The sequence below is a fragment of the Protopterus annectens genome, chromosome 1.part1 (assembly GCF_019279795.1).
Source record: "Protopterus annectens isolate FY-2018-M chromosome 1.part1, PAN1.0, whole genome shotgun sequence".
Lineage (NCBI taxonomy): Eukaryota > Metazoa > Chordata > Ceratodontiformes > Protopteridae > Protopterus > Protopterus annectens.
In genome coordinates this window covers 975,572,157-975,587,176 of record NC_056726.1, presented here as the reverse complement: position 1 = coordinate 975,587,176, position 15,020 = coordinate 975,572,157, and positions in this window count along the sequence as shown.

Here is a 15,020-nt window from a genome sequence, read left to right as displayed (position 1 = left end):
AAATAAGTCGAATAATGGACTTTATGGAGGTAGTTCTGACTCAAAATTATATTATGTTTCAAGGGGAATACTACAGGCAAAGTAAAGGAGTAGCAATGGGGGCTGCTTGTGCCCCCATGTATGCCAATCTATTCCTCTTAAATTGGGAGGAAGAATTCATTCTATCAAGTAAATGGAAATCTCACATAGCATGTTATTTAAGATTTTTGGATGATGTCTTTGTAGTGTGGAGGGGAAATGAAAGTTCTATCAATGAATTTATAACCTATCTCAATACCAGATGTAATTATTTACGGTTTACATTTAACATGGACAAAAAGAGCATAGCATTTTTGGACACTAGAATTACAATAGGTGACCATGGATTTAAGTCCAATTTATATAGGAAAGAAACTTTTAGTAATGATTATTTAGATTTCACAAGCTGTCATCCCCTACACCAAAAGAGGAGTATAATAAAAGGGCAATGTATTCGAGCCGCCAGAATGACCTCCCAGTACTCTGATATGGTGTTAGAAATGGATAATATAGGAAAAATGTTTGAGGCAAGAGGATACCCGAAGGAAATTATTATGAACATCACAGAATACATTAAGAAAGAATGGGGGAAAAAATATAAGCCAATATTAGGCGGAGCGAATAGTGGTGTATTAGGACAAAATAGACCCTTGGACACAAATGATTTTACTAGAGCATGTATAATACAATATGCACCAGAGGTGAATGGCATCAAAAACATAATCCGGAATAACTGGAACATTTTAAAAACAGATGATGGTGTTTATAAAACAGTGGGAGATGGACCAAAATTTGTATTTAGAAATGGTAACAATCTTAAGACAAGATTTGGGATGAAAAAGAGTATGGGTTGCAATCAACTGGACAGGGGAACAACCAGATGTGGGAGGTGTAACCAGTGTAAATATATCATACCAGTCACGAGTATCACTCTGGAAGATACCCAAAGTACAATTATAAGGTTTCGAAAAGGTAATTGTAGGACAACACATGTGGTGTATCTGGCAAAGTGTACAAAATGTCCATGTTATTATGTAGGGATGACCGTTAGATGTCTGAGGAATAGAATATATGAGCATTATTACAGGATAAAAAGACAGGATACAAATAATGCATTATGGAGACATCTCAACGGCAATAGTAGCATTAAAATAACATTTTCTTATTTGATAAAGAATTGTTTCTCCAGAGGGATGGCGTAACTATGGGCACTTCATGTGCCAATAGCTATGCAAACCTTGTAATGGCACTGTAATGGCACTGTGGGAAAAGGATAAAGTCTTTCATTTACCTAGTTACCAAGAATTTGTTATATTTTACAAGCGCTTTGTAGACGATTTGTTTTTTTCTCTGGAAGGGTAGTGAGGTTGATTTGGATAGATTCTTTGATGAAGTGAATTCTCTTACTGACTATCTGAAATTCACCATTACCATGACTCGAGATAGTATTTCTTTTTTAGACGTGTTTATTGAGCACTTAACCAATGGTAAATTGAACACAGGGGTACACAGGAAATCATGTTATAGAAATACATTCTTGCATAGACAGAGTATGCACCCTGGTTTCATTTTTAAAAATATAGTAAAAGGACAAGCTATTCGAGCTTCTAGATTGAACCCAATACAGTCTAATTTTGAAAAATAACTTATTGACCTCAATGATAGATTAGTAGCAAGGAAATATCATGATAGTGAGATAAAATATAGTTTCCTTAATATAGAGAATATTAGATCTAGTCAAGCTTGTCCTTATTTTTCAGAAGAAGGGAATCAGCAGTATCTAGGGTCTAGTAACTCTGATGCTTTTTATACATCTACACAGAAGGTGTCATTGTTTTTTACTCATGATGTCTGTCAGATTAAAGACATAATTTATAGACATTGGAATTTATTAACTATAGACCCACTTATCAGGAATATTGTAGGGGAACAGCCCCAATTTTTATTTAAGCATAAGAAAAATTTATTTAGACTTTTATGTCATCCGCTAAATAGTATGCATTCATCTCTTGTTAATTCATATTTAGGAACTAGGCCATGTTATAGTTGTAATTTTTGTTCCTTTATTTGTCAATCTCATAATTTTACACATCCTAACACCTTACATATACATAAATTTGATATAACATCCAACTGCAACACCAAACGTGGCTTATCTTGCCATGTGTTCCTCCTGTCCTGTTTTCTATGTGGGCAAAACTGACAGGAGACTCAGAGATAGGGTTAGAGAGCATCTGTATCAGATACGCATCAAATCTGACACCAATGCATTCTCAAAACACACTTTAGCCACTGATGTATCACATGTATTCAAGTTCATGGTGATATTTGTTAATACACCTAGCTTGAGAGGTGGTGATGTTAGGAATTTTACTGAGATGAATGAAATGAAATGGATAATTAAACTTCAAGCACATTTATACCCTGGTTTGAATGAGAAGATACCTATTAAGCCAGCACTTAGAAACAGGAGGCTGACTTACAAATAAATAATACAATATTGTATCCCCTTACATGTATTATTCTTATATATGTGTCTATATGTTTCATGTAGAGTTTTATTTACATGTTTTTGTATATTTAAAGTGAATACTTCTTTATAATTAGTTTTTTAAGATAGGTTCTTCAAGGTTTTTATGTATAGCCCAAATGAGGTGATATTTCCACTCCCTAATTAAGATGTTGATTAGTGAGTTAATTGATTTATATATAAATAGAGAGTTTTTTTCAGTTGTGTAACATTACTGAGGTCTGAAGAAGCCATCTTGGTGAAAGCGCTTACCTGTCTTGGAATTGTTAAATAAAAGAACCTTATTTTATCTAAGTGTTCAGTAAATCGTTTTTTTCCTTAAAAGCTCTACAAGAACAGAAGTTAGTCTGAACAGACATCTTTATGGTAACTGATATCTACTGCCAGAGGTTGTTACTGAGCCTGTTTTATTGTTGGTTGACATTATTAAACTAATGTCAATATATTTTCCTGACTGATCTAGAGAATTACTGTTCTCTGGTCACTTACCAAAACAAGGCAATGTGAAGTAGGTGAGGTGTCCTTCTTTGTCAAGTTCCAAAATCAGGCTGCTGTGAGACTTCAGTCTCGTCTAGTATTAAAATATCATTTTAGTGATGGATCACAGAATGACATCACATATATCTGGTCATCTGATCTCTGGTTCCCATGCTACCCTCTTGGCTAAAAGCTGCCAGGATTTATCACATATGTGTGACAATATATATCTCAAGCTTTGCTAAAGTTTATTGTAGCATCTAGAAGCTGTAAAACAATTTTAACACTTCTGCTCTTCCTACAGAGACTAACAAATCATGCTTCTTCCAGACATTGCATGTCTGGCTTCATTCAAAACTATGAAAAAACATCTTTATGGCCTAGGCCCAGTAATTTCATTTCAGAATATTTTTAAAGTTAGATGGATTGAGATTAACCTCTTCTCTTTCAGTATCCTCTATTAAAACATATACATATTTAATCAGTTACAATACAGTTAGGTCCCACAGTTGGTACATTTTTTAACAAGCAACTTTACAAATACATTTTCAACACAGCACCTATACAAATCAGTTTGATATACAGATGACATATAATTATTTACAAAATTCCAACTAGCTGTGTTGGAATATGTTACACATCCACTGTCCTACTTCTTCTGGCGTAGCTGGCAATACCTCACATTGTCACAGCCAGACTTCTATAATACCTTTAGTAAGTTGTCAGTAAGGAGATGCCTAAATAGAATCATAGGCATATAATCCAAACTGTCAACTCAAAATTTGAGTCTTCAGTTTCAGATGAATGAGAGGACCCTTTTGTTCTGAGATTAGTCACATCCAGTGAGGTAACTTGTAAAGATTATCCTTGGTTAGATGAAAAGGAAGGGAGAAGCAATGCTGTTTGGGTCAAAATGAGTAATCAGCAGCAGTTTTGTAGGTGTCCTTGTTTTTCAGAAAGATATTTGGAATTAAGGGAAGGAAAGCATAATAGAATTTCCCTTTCCAAAAGATTAATAAGGCATCCATTTCCCATGCTTCTCTGCATGGGGCATTCGAGCAGAACAGTCTTAGCCTTCTGTTCAAAGTGGAGGTGAAAAATCTAACTTTGGAGTTCCCCAATGATAGACAATCTGCAGGAAGATCTCTCTGTTTAGTATCCATTCATGAGATTTCCCTTGGATCTGAACAAGTAAACTGCCACTGGGTTCATCTCTGATGGGATGTACATTGCTTGAAGAAAAAGATTGCTGTGCATTGCACTTTCCCAAGCCATCATGGCTAATTTGCAGAGGTGGTAGGATTTTCTTCACCCTTTTTAATTAATATAGCATATGACTGTTGTATTGTCTGCCAAGATTTGTAGAGCTCCAGGAAATCAGAATTGTTAAAAGATTTGAAGGGCAACAATCATGGTTTTCATTTATTTGATATTTATTTGTCTGCACATGTCTGCTTAGACCATACTTTTTGGACTTTCATGTCCATAGAAAAGGCTCCGTAAGCCAAGTATGAAGTATCTCTTGAGATGTTCTCAAGGGGAATAGGAAACAGAAAGGGCATTCTAGGGTTGAGTGTTACCTGGAAGATCCACCCCGGAAACTCTTTCTTCACAAAAAAAAAATAGGAATTAGGAAGTTCAGAGTGTGGGAGTGTTGTGCCCAAAATGACTTGATATACCACTGAATATTTGTCATGTGGAGTCTGGCAAATGGAATCATATGTATTACTGATGTCACAAACCCCCAGGCCTCTCAGAATGTGTGTTGAAAAGCACATTTCTAAAGTCAAAAGGGATTGAAAGTATGAAATCAGAAGCTGGATTTCTTTCCTGGGGAAGGAAGACCACCATCTAAGAATTGTTCATTTGGCTTCCTAGGAAATCTAGATTGCATGAAGGTTGGAAGGTTGATTTCTTCTGGTTCAGAGTGAAACCTATTTGAAGAAATAGGTCCATTGTTAAATGTAGATCCTGCATTTTGTTTTCTTTTGATGCAGCTTGGATTAAAAGGTTGTCAGACTAAGGGCAAATGCGGATACTTTGGAGCCTGCAGAATAATACCACTGGGGCTTTTTGTGAATACCCTTGGAGATGTAGATAGACCAAAGGCAAAGCAGAAAATTGGAAATTAAATCCTGAAGCACAAAATCTTAAGAATATTCTGTGATCTGGATAAATAGGAATGTGAAAATAGGCATCCTTTATAGCTAAGATAACCAGAGATGCTTGAGGGAAAATTATTTGCAGACGACTTTGCAGAGATAACATCTTGAATTTTGGGATAATTAAGAAAGTGTTGAGGATGGATACATCCAAACAAAATGTGTCTCCATGTACCCTCCTTTCCTTGTAAAAGGAATAACCTGTAATAAAATCCTTATCCTTTTTGGTGATGTAGAACTACTTCTGTGATCCCCTGATGGAATAGTTCTAATAAGAATGGCAAAACCTGATTATGTTCATTTGGGATGACTTTGAGAATTCTGGATGTGACTGCAGGGAGGTTCAAGTCAGGTTGTACCCATTTTGGATAAAGTTGAGTACCCAGATGTCTGATATTATCACTATCCAAAAGGCAGGAACTAAGGAAGTCCTTCTGAAAAGAAAGAAGTGGGTAGCCAAGGTGAAAGGAAGGGAGCCAGGGAGGTCAGTAGTCATAAATTTAAAGTCTTGTCACAAAAGGATCTTTTAGATCCTTTGAAACCTGATGTAGTTTTTTCCTGTCACTTTTTCTTACAGAATATTTTTCTTTGTTGTGACCTTTGGCTTTTGTGAAAGAAGTGACCAGCTTTAAAGGGTTACTTCCTCTGAAATTTTGGTATGGACAGAGAACATTTTGTCTAAAATTTTGGATCACTTTTTCTGTCTTGTAATTTCTGGAGAATTTCAGCAGAAGTTGGCTCAAAGCAATTGTTTTTGTCCAAAAGGTATCTAGCAGCTTGTAAGCATAGCCGATAATATGGCCTTAATATAGAGCCGGTGGCTACTTCCCTGGAGAAGACATCATCAGCATTATTGACGCATTTTATCACAGGTATAGCTATTTGTGTAGCAGAACAGAGCACAGACAAGAAATAACTTTTATTATCATAGTCAGGAATGTCTGAAATGTGTTTGTGTTATCAAAAATAAACAATGGATATCTGATCAAATGGGTTTGGTAGTTTATGGCATGGGAAGAAACAGTTGCAGAAGTGTACACTTTATTCCTACATCTATACATAGCCCTGCTTTCCTTGTCATTAGGAAAGGCATTTGTGGAAGGAAAGGGATTAGATGCTTTGACTGATTCAACTGAAATCATAGCAGGGTCCAAGGAAGGATTCTTGTCCAAAAAATTGTGAGAATACAGGACTTTATAAATCAGTTTTTTAGGTGTAGGTGGCTGTAACTCAAGTGTCAAGGATGCAGACAAGAAGCTGTCTTATAAGGCACCCAGCGCTTGAGGAATGGCTGAAGTCCTTGAGATAAATAGGTCATAATATCTCTTTTGCACTTCAAAGACTTGTTTAACCTCCCAGTACAATCACACTTACATATGCTACTGATACATGTAGCACCATATAAATTGCAGATGGAGTCAATACTGTGCACATTGCGGATGCTGCAAAAAACACTTTTGGCTACCATCAGAGACTCAAACAATATTAATTTCATGAATTTTAATCATACTTTGACTTAGGAACATAATCCATTCCCGTCATGGCATTAGAAACCCAAAAGACTTGTGGAAAAAATAAATTGAGAGATAAATACTGAAACAAAGTATTTATTTATTTGTTTGTTTAACATTATTAAGAGGATGAGTTTTCTTTGTTTGACATAATGGTTAAGGCTTTCCCTTCATAAACACAAGGTCCAAGGTTTGATTATGACAGCAGATAATTGACTGGGCTTAAAAAATGGCCCTTCAAGGCAGCTAGCTTAGTACTCATTTGTGAATTTATAGATTTGGGATTGGCAAATGGTTAAAGTGTATACCTCAGAGGCACAAGGTACAAAGTTTGAGTATCATCTTTGCTCACTGTCTAGTTATTGGCTATATGTGTGATAGTCTGCAGACTGATTGCCTACATAGATAATTTTATTGTACAAAGGTATGGCACATTATGTCAGAATCACACAGAGCCAGGAAAAATAAAACACTTTTGTAACCCAAACATGCAGGGCAGTGGAATATATAGTATCTAAGACATGTAGCACATATAACAGACATAAAATAAATAAAGATATTAAGTGGCATGTATGGAATTAATAAATAATGGAAAAGCAGATGAGACTAATGCTAATGCTTAAATGGCACATATCAGAGACTGTGTTTGTGAAAAATACAGTAAATTGCAAGTGTATTAGAAATTAATTTCCTATAGCAGTCAAAATGGTTTTAGGTTGGGCAGCTGAAAGAATTACTTGCTTCTGTGGAGCTAAAAGATCTCTATATGTGGTATTAGCATTAAAGTACTTGGTCACATGGACCCATCAATTACCAGCTGTTATAAAAACATAACCAACAAAAACAGATATTGTAGCTGAAGCAAAGAGGGACAAAGGGTGTATTAATTATTAAAACAGCCACTCTTGCTGTAGTGTCCTGCATAAAAAGAGACTTAAGACTTATGAAACATTAAGATATGGAAGCAAAAAATAGAACAATGTGGAATAAGGACAGTCAGATAGTTCCAATATTAATAGAATCACCTGGGCTAATAAACAAAGAGATTCTAAGCACCTTTAATATGTTAGCAGAACACATAACTCCAAATGAACTACAGAAGGAAGGAAACAATTCTGTGAATATAGCAGGTGCTGAAAAGAGGACCACTGGCAAACATTAAAGGCTGAAGCAATACTAATTTCATGAACTTCATCAATGCTCTGATTTACAGATGAGATCCATTCTTGTCATAGTATTAAAAATCCCAAACATCTGGAAAAAATAAACAGAAGAACATAACTTTATTCATGGCCTTATACATTTACAGTAATAAAAAATTGATAATCTCTCAGTTAACAATATCCTTAATATTGTTTTTAACTTAAACAGATATATTATCAAAAATAATATTTTTAAACATTAAGCATCAATAAAAACTTCAAGTGATCTGATAGTATGAATAGTTCAAATAGTGTGTATTAATACAGAGAACCATACAACTCCAAAACTGCTAATGTCTGAAATATGTAGAACCCCAGTATCTGCCATTGCCAATTGCATAAAGTATTCAAAGATCTCTAATATAATTTCTGCCATACTTGTACTTAATGTGTATTTGTTTTCTTTTCCATCATTTCAAATGTGAATTAGTTAAACATTGTGACAGCTTACAATGTGCAGTTGAATGGGAAGATTTTTTATTCCTATTTTTTCTCCCTTGCAGCTGACCATGAACAGACCCCAGTGCCTCACCTTTATCGTTTACCTACCCTTCTTAGCCTCTCCTAGACTCAGTTCAATAATGTATGGGGCTAACAAGGAGACTGAGTTATCCTGAGAGCACATCATATTGCTAGAATTGGGGATTTTACACTTATTCCATATTTCCTATTTCCCTGCATGCTCACCTGTTACATTGAATGAGCGGGCATGTAAATTAGGATGTGCAATGGTGATTCAGCCAATATCCTCAACCCTTCCCTGCTTAGGACAATGACACTGATCATCTGCCCAGCCTCCATAATGGAATGCACTCACCCAAACATAGGCAAGTCCATCCTTCCCTGCCAAAGCATTAGCCACCTGGGCAGTTAATTTAACCTGGGCCACAGAGACCATAGTCAGGTCTTTGTTCCTCTATGCCACGACACTAGCTTGAATGGGGAAATTGTGAGATTTTTCATTGTCATAGTTTTTGATTCAAGAACATTTTTTTGAAAATCAGTTATTATATGAATAGGCAGTCTTGATACTAATGGTTCTGACTCATAATGTGGCTGCTTACATGAAATAATGGTATGGCCCCCTTGCCCTCTATTTGCTTCCTTTCACCTTTCACTGTTCCCCTCCTCCCTTTCTCTCCATTCCTCTTCATTCCCTTTCCTTGTCTTCCCCTATCTCCTCTTCTCTCCTTTCCTCATTGTTCTTCTGTTCTCTGTGTCTCCTCTCTTCTCTTTTTCTTTCCTCTCATCTTCTCTTATATTGCTCCTCTCCTCTTCAGCTCTTCTCAAGTACTCTTCCCTATACAAGGTTTGAAAATAACTTGTGCTTTTATTCATCTTTACTGTGCAATGCCATGATCTTTTGGGGCTTCTTCAGAATATTGACATTTCAGAACTTCAAACTGCATATGATCAAGACCATATAGGTTCATAGTTTCATAGGTTGGTACTAGGTTATCAGCTGTAGGGCCTATACAAGCCTAGCCATAACAATTCCCTGTGACTGACATTTGAACTGTTTGTACTGAGATTGTGGAGATCAAGGAGTTTGCCCTTTTCCTCACTGTAGTGTGAATTTAGTGTTAGTATATATAATTAACAGGAGGTGCAGGGGTTACAGGGAGCTTTCCCCTTGACCTCATCTATTGAGTGGGCAAGATCATCTTTAACACTGTCTCACCACTTGGTGCACATGATCCATCACAGCATCATCCCTGGACTTTGTGGTCTCACAGATATCATAGAAGTGCTGGCCTGCATCCACCAGGACACCACACACAATGCCATTCATTTCCATTTCAGCATAGGTGGTAGCAGATGGTACTAAAAGTACAGCCACACCTCTCAACCTCTTAGTGCAAAAAATCTGGACAAAGCCAAAAATATTGGGGATACAAAAGCCCAAAAATAGGGGAAGTTTTTAAATACTGCTCTTATTAACTTAGAAAGTTGATAGAATAACAGGCTTTACATTAGTGTACATTTTTTTAAGGGTATACAGTCTGAAATTCAAATGTCTGTCACTATTCGGTGACTTCAATCCTTGATGGAGTGTTAGAAAACCACAAATGTTATGAGGAGCAAACCAAAAATATGAGGCAAAAATGTGGACATTATGCAAAAACCTGGGCAATTGAGAGGTATGAGTTCAGCCCTGCTTATCTACTGGTTGAATTTGAAATTCACCTGCATGTCATGGGCAGGTTGTGACATTGGCCAGCCTGAGAACCACTACTAGCCTGCCGTACAGATGGTATCTGTATGACAGATGCAGTGGATTGGTCCCCACTTGCAGTGGTACAACTGTCAGTCTCAGATCAGTGCCCCCCGACAGTGATGGCATTATACCATGCCATACAGTTTGCAGGGTGAGTTTTGAAGAAACTATAATATCATATAGACAGTGGGTCTAGTCCCAATATGTATGGACACTGACAGTGTCACTATGTCCTGAGATTGTAAATTGAGTTGCATATTGTCTTCATCATCAGACACCGGCATCGGACTGACCTTAGCCTGTTGCTCTGGCCCAGCCTCTACATATGTCTCTCTAGCAGTGTGGATTGTCCTATGGATTAGAATACAGTACATGACTTTGTAATATTATCACCCTGCAGTTTCTCATCCCCATGGTGTGCACGCCAATGACAGCTGGATTCCTGCAGGCAAATATGAAACACCTGTCTCTCCTGGCAGTCTACAGTCCACATGCTCTATATATGTATAGGGTACATAGACAGTTGTTAGTATGATCTCTCTGGCATCAGTCATATCACATTTGTCAGTATATCTCATAGAGTAAGGATACGCCCTGACTCATGCCATGAGAGATATGTGTCATCTGGCTGCTCCCAGAACCCATGTCCACACATCCCGATATGACAACAGTCACTTCATCATCATTAAGTAAGGATTTAGGAATAATTCTTCCTCAGTGAATATTGAACTTGACGGGACAACCCTCTATCATTCCCTTTCCACAACTGCCCTTTTGTGAGGACAGTCTTATCATTACATTTGCACACTTCTAACAATGATGTGTGATGCAGTTCCTTCCATACATGCCACTGACATCATGCATAACTGATTACAGCACAAAGTCTCATAGAGAATGGTGAGCACCTCATTTCTTTAACAGATTTGCCCTTGAGTCCAGAATGCCTTTAGCAAGACATCATTCTCTGCAAGTCTGGACTTGTCCATACCTCTGCCATCTACTGCCTCTGGGGTACATATATATATATATATATATATATATATATATATATATATATATATATATATATATATATATATATATATATATATATATATATATATATATATATATTGTGTGTGTGTGTAAGCAGCATAGATTGGTGGTATGTAGAATGACATTGGTGATCAAGAAGAGGAGGAGGAATGTGAAAGCTGTGCCAAGGATTAAATGGTGGAAGTTAAAAAAGGGTGATTGTGAAGTGGAGTTTAGGGAAGAGTTAAGACAGGCACTGGGAGGCAGTGGAGAGTTACCGAATAGCTGGGTAACTACAGCAGAACTAGTAAGGGTGACTGCTAGAAAGGTGCTTGGTGTGACATCTGGACAGAGGAAGGAGGACAAGGAGACCTGGTGGTGGAATGCGGAAGTACAGGAGAGTATACAGAGGAAGAGGCTGGCGAAGAAGAAGTGGGATTGTCAAAGAGATGAAGAAAGTAGACATGAGTATAAGGAGATGAGGCGCATGGCAAAGAGAGAGGTGGCGAAAGCTAAGGATAGGGCATATGGAGAGTTGTACGAGAGATTGGACACTAAAGAGGGAGAAAAGGACCTGTACCGATTAGCTAGACAGAGGGACAGAGCTGGGAAAGATGTGCAGCATGTAAGGGTGATAAAGGATAGTGAGGGAAACGTACTCACAAGAGAGGAGAGTGTGTTGAGTAGATGGAAAGAGTATTTTGAGAGGCTGATGAATGAAGAGAATGAGAGAGAGAGAAGGTTGGATGATGTGGGGATAGTGAATCAGGAAGTGAAACAGATTAGCAAGGAGGAAGTAAGGGCAGCTATGAAGAGGATGAAGAATGGAAAGGCTGTTGGCCCAGATGACATACCAATGGAAGCATGGAGGTGCTTAGGAGAAATGGCAGTGGAATTTCTAACTAGATTGTTTAATGAAATTTTGGAAAGTCAGAGGATGCCTGAGGAGTGGAGAAAAGTGTTTTGGTACCTATCTTTAAGAATAAGGGTGATGTGCAGAGCTGCAGTAACTACAGAGGGATAAAACTGATTAGTCACAGCTTGAAGTTATGGGAAAGAGTAGTGGAAGCAAGGTTAAGAAGGGAGGTGATGATTAGTGATCAGCAGTATGGTTTCATGCCAGGAAAGAGCACTACAGATGCAATGTTTGCTCTGAGACTGTTGATGGAGAAATACAGAGAAGGTCAGAAGGAGTTGCATTGTGTCTTTGTAGACTTGGAGAAAGCATATGACAGGGTGCCTAGAGAAGAGTTGTGGTATTGTATGAGGAAGTCGGGAGTGGCAGAGAAGTGCGTAAGAGTGGTACAGGATATGTACGAGGGTAGTGTGACAGTGGTGAGGACTGCAGTGGGAGTGACAGATCCGTTTAAGGTGGAGGTGGGATTACATCAAGGATCAGCTCTGAGTCCTTTCTTATTTGCAGTGGTGATGGACAGGTTGACAGATGAGATCAGACAGGAGGCCCCGTGGACTATGATGTTTGCAGATGACATTGTGATCTGTAGTGAGAGTAGGAATCAAGTTGAGGAGACTCTGGAGAGGTGGAGATATGCTCTAGAGAGCAGAGGAATGAGGGTCAGCAGGGCTAAGACAGAATATATGTCTGTAAATGAGAGGGAGGGTAGAGGAATGGTGAGGATGCAGGGAGTAGAGTTGGTAAAGGTGGACGAGTTTAAGTACTTGGGATCAACAGTTCAGAGTAATGGTGAATGTGGAAGAGAGGTGAAGAAGAGAGTACAGGCAGGGTGGAATAGGTGGAGAAGAGTGTCAGGAGTGATTTGTGACAGACGGGTATCCGTAAGAGTGAAAGGGAAGGTCTACAAGAGTGTAGTGAGACCAGCTATGTTATATGGGTTGGAGACAGTGGCATTGACAAAAAGGCAGGAGTCAGAGCTGGATGTGGCAGAGTTAAAGATGTTAAGATTTGCAATCGGTGTGACTAGGATGGATAGGATTAGGAATCGGTATATTAGAGGGTCAGCTCATGTTGGACAGTTTGGAGACAAAGCAAGAGAGACGAGATTGCGTTGGTTTGGACATGTGCTGAGGAGGGATGATGGGTATATTGGGAAAAAGATGCTAAGGATGGAGCTGCCAGGTAAGAGGAATAGAGGAAGGCCTAAGATAAGGTTTATGGACGTGGTGAGAGAGGACATGCAGGCGGTCGGTGTGACAGAGCAAGATGCAGAGGATAGGAAGAAATGGAAAGAGATGATCCGCTGTGGCGACCCCTAACGGGAAAAGCCGAAAGAGAATGATGATGATTGTGTGTGTGTGTGTGTGTGTGTGTGTGTGTGTGTGTGTGTGTGTGTGTGTGTGTGTGTGTGTGTGTGTGTGTGTGTGTGTGTGTGTGTGTGTGTGTGTGTGTGTGTGTGTGTGTGTGTATGTATGTATATATATATATATATATATATATATATATTATATACACATATCTGTATGTATATATATATATATATATATATATATATATATATATATATATATATATATATATATATATATATATATATACCCACTCACACCTGGGGGTCAGCACAACATAGTATCATGAAGATAATGTGAGTGTGTACAAAAACAGCAATACTGGAGTGAAAGAAGCCTGGTATATTCCTACATTACTGGATTATTCAGATTATTCAAGGTTGGATACATATATATGCCCCACTGTGTAGCATAGTACATAGTGTTAGGAGCAGACCTCTGCAGGGATATGAAATGTTCCTCACAGGGATCTAGTGTATGCTGTACTGTATCGGGGTGTCCCTGATGGTACGGTTACTGGCTCACATATGCACAAGTGGCATAAGGCAGCAGGAATATGAAAGCAGGGGTAACATATGTGGATGGCTCTTGCAGTTATAGCTGTGGCAGAGAACACAATAAGTGGGGTGTAAGGTGTCATTTCACATTTATATAAGGTTGGCAGGATAGCACTTTCAGAAATTGTAAGGAAACCATCACTGCATTATTTTCAGCATTGCTTACTTCCAGCTGTCAAACAAATAGGATACCATGGTAGTATAACATTGTGCAGGGCAGACTGGATGGGGAGGGTATGGCTGTCTTGTTTTAATGGGCTGCTATTCATTCCCAGCACTGTAGGTGAACAGGTGCATAATTGCCATAGAGATTAGCTCTAGGTGAATTCTGTAAGCATCAATAATTATGATCACTACAGTTAACCTAACTTCTTTACTATTGCTGGAGACATTCATCAGGGAGATCTTCACACTTTTCTGGCACTGCTAATATGTCCCTTGCCACAGTGAAGCAGACCATTGTGTACTGCCTATGGAGTCTCTCCCATGAACCTGCTCCTTCTACACTGCCAGAAAGTGTTACAGCTTGCTGAAATGAGACTACTGATCATTTTACCTTGCTGTTCACTGTGGCAACTAAACTGTCAGATCATTGATAAATGTCATGAATGAGTATCAGTTTGCACCATATATATGTTAATGAGGCTAGAGTTTTCCTTTGTCTATAAACTGCCATGTTTCACAGAAGCACACCAGTGACATAAGATATAGATATACTCTGCTGCAAGTCACCAGCAAGTCATGCACGGCCACTTGTATGTGCAAGCTGTACATGTAGACATGTCATGAAACTGTGAGGCACTATGGTATGAAGCGTTTGGTTCAGAATCACACATAGGGCTTAAATCTCAGGTTGCTGTCTTGTTTTACTATACACTCATAGGCATGGTTGTTGATTCTAGTTCCATGTGGAAGGCACCTGCCTGGTGTGACAAGAGCAAATTTATGCTGTAGCTCCTCTACCACCAGTTCATAGAGTGATTGTTCAGGAAAATGGATGCCTGGCAGAACCTGGCTAACCCCTTATCCAGGGTGTCCAGTATCCTGAATACGGGTGAGCACTGCA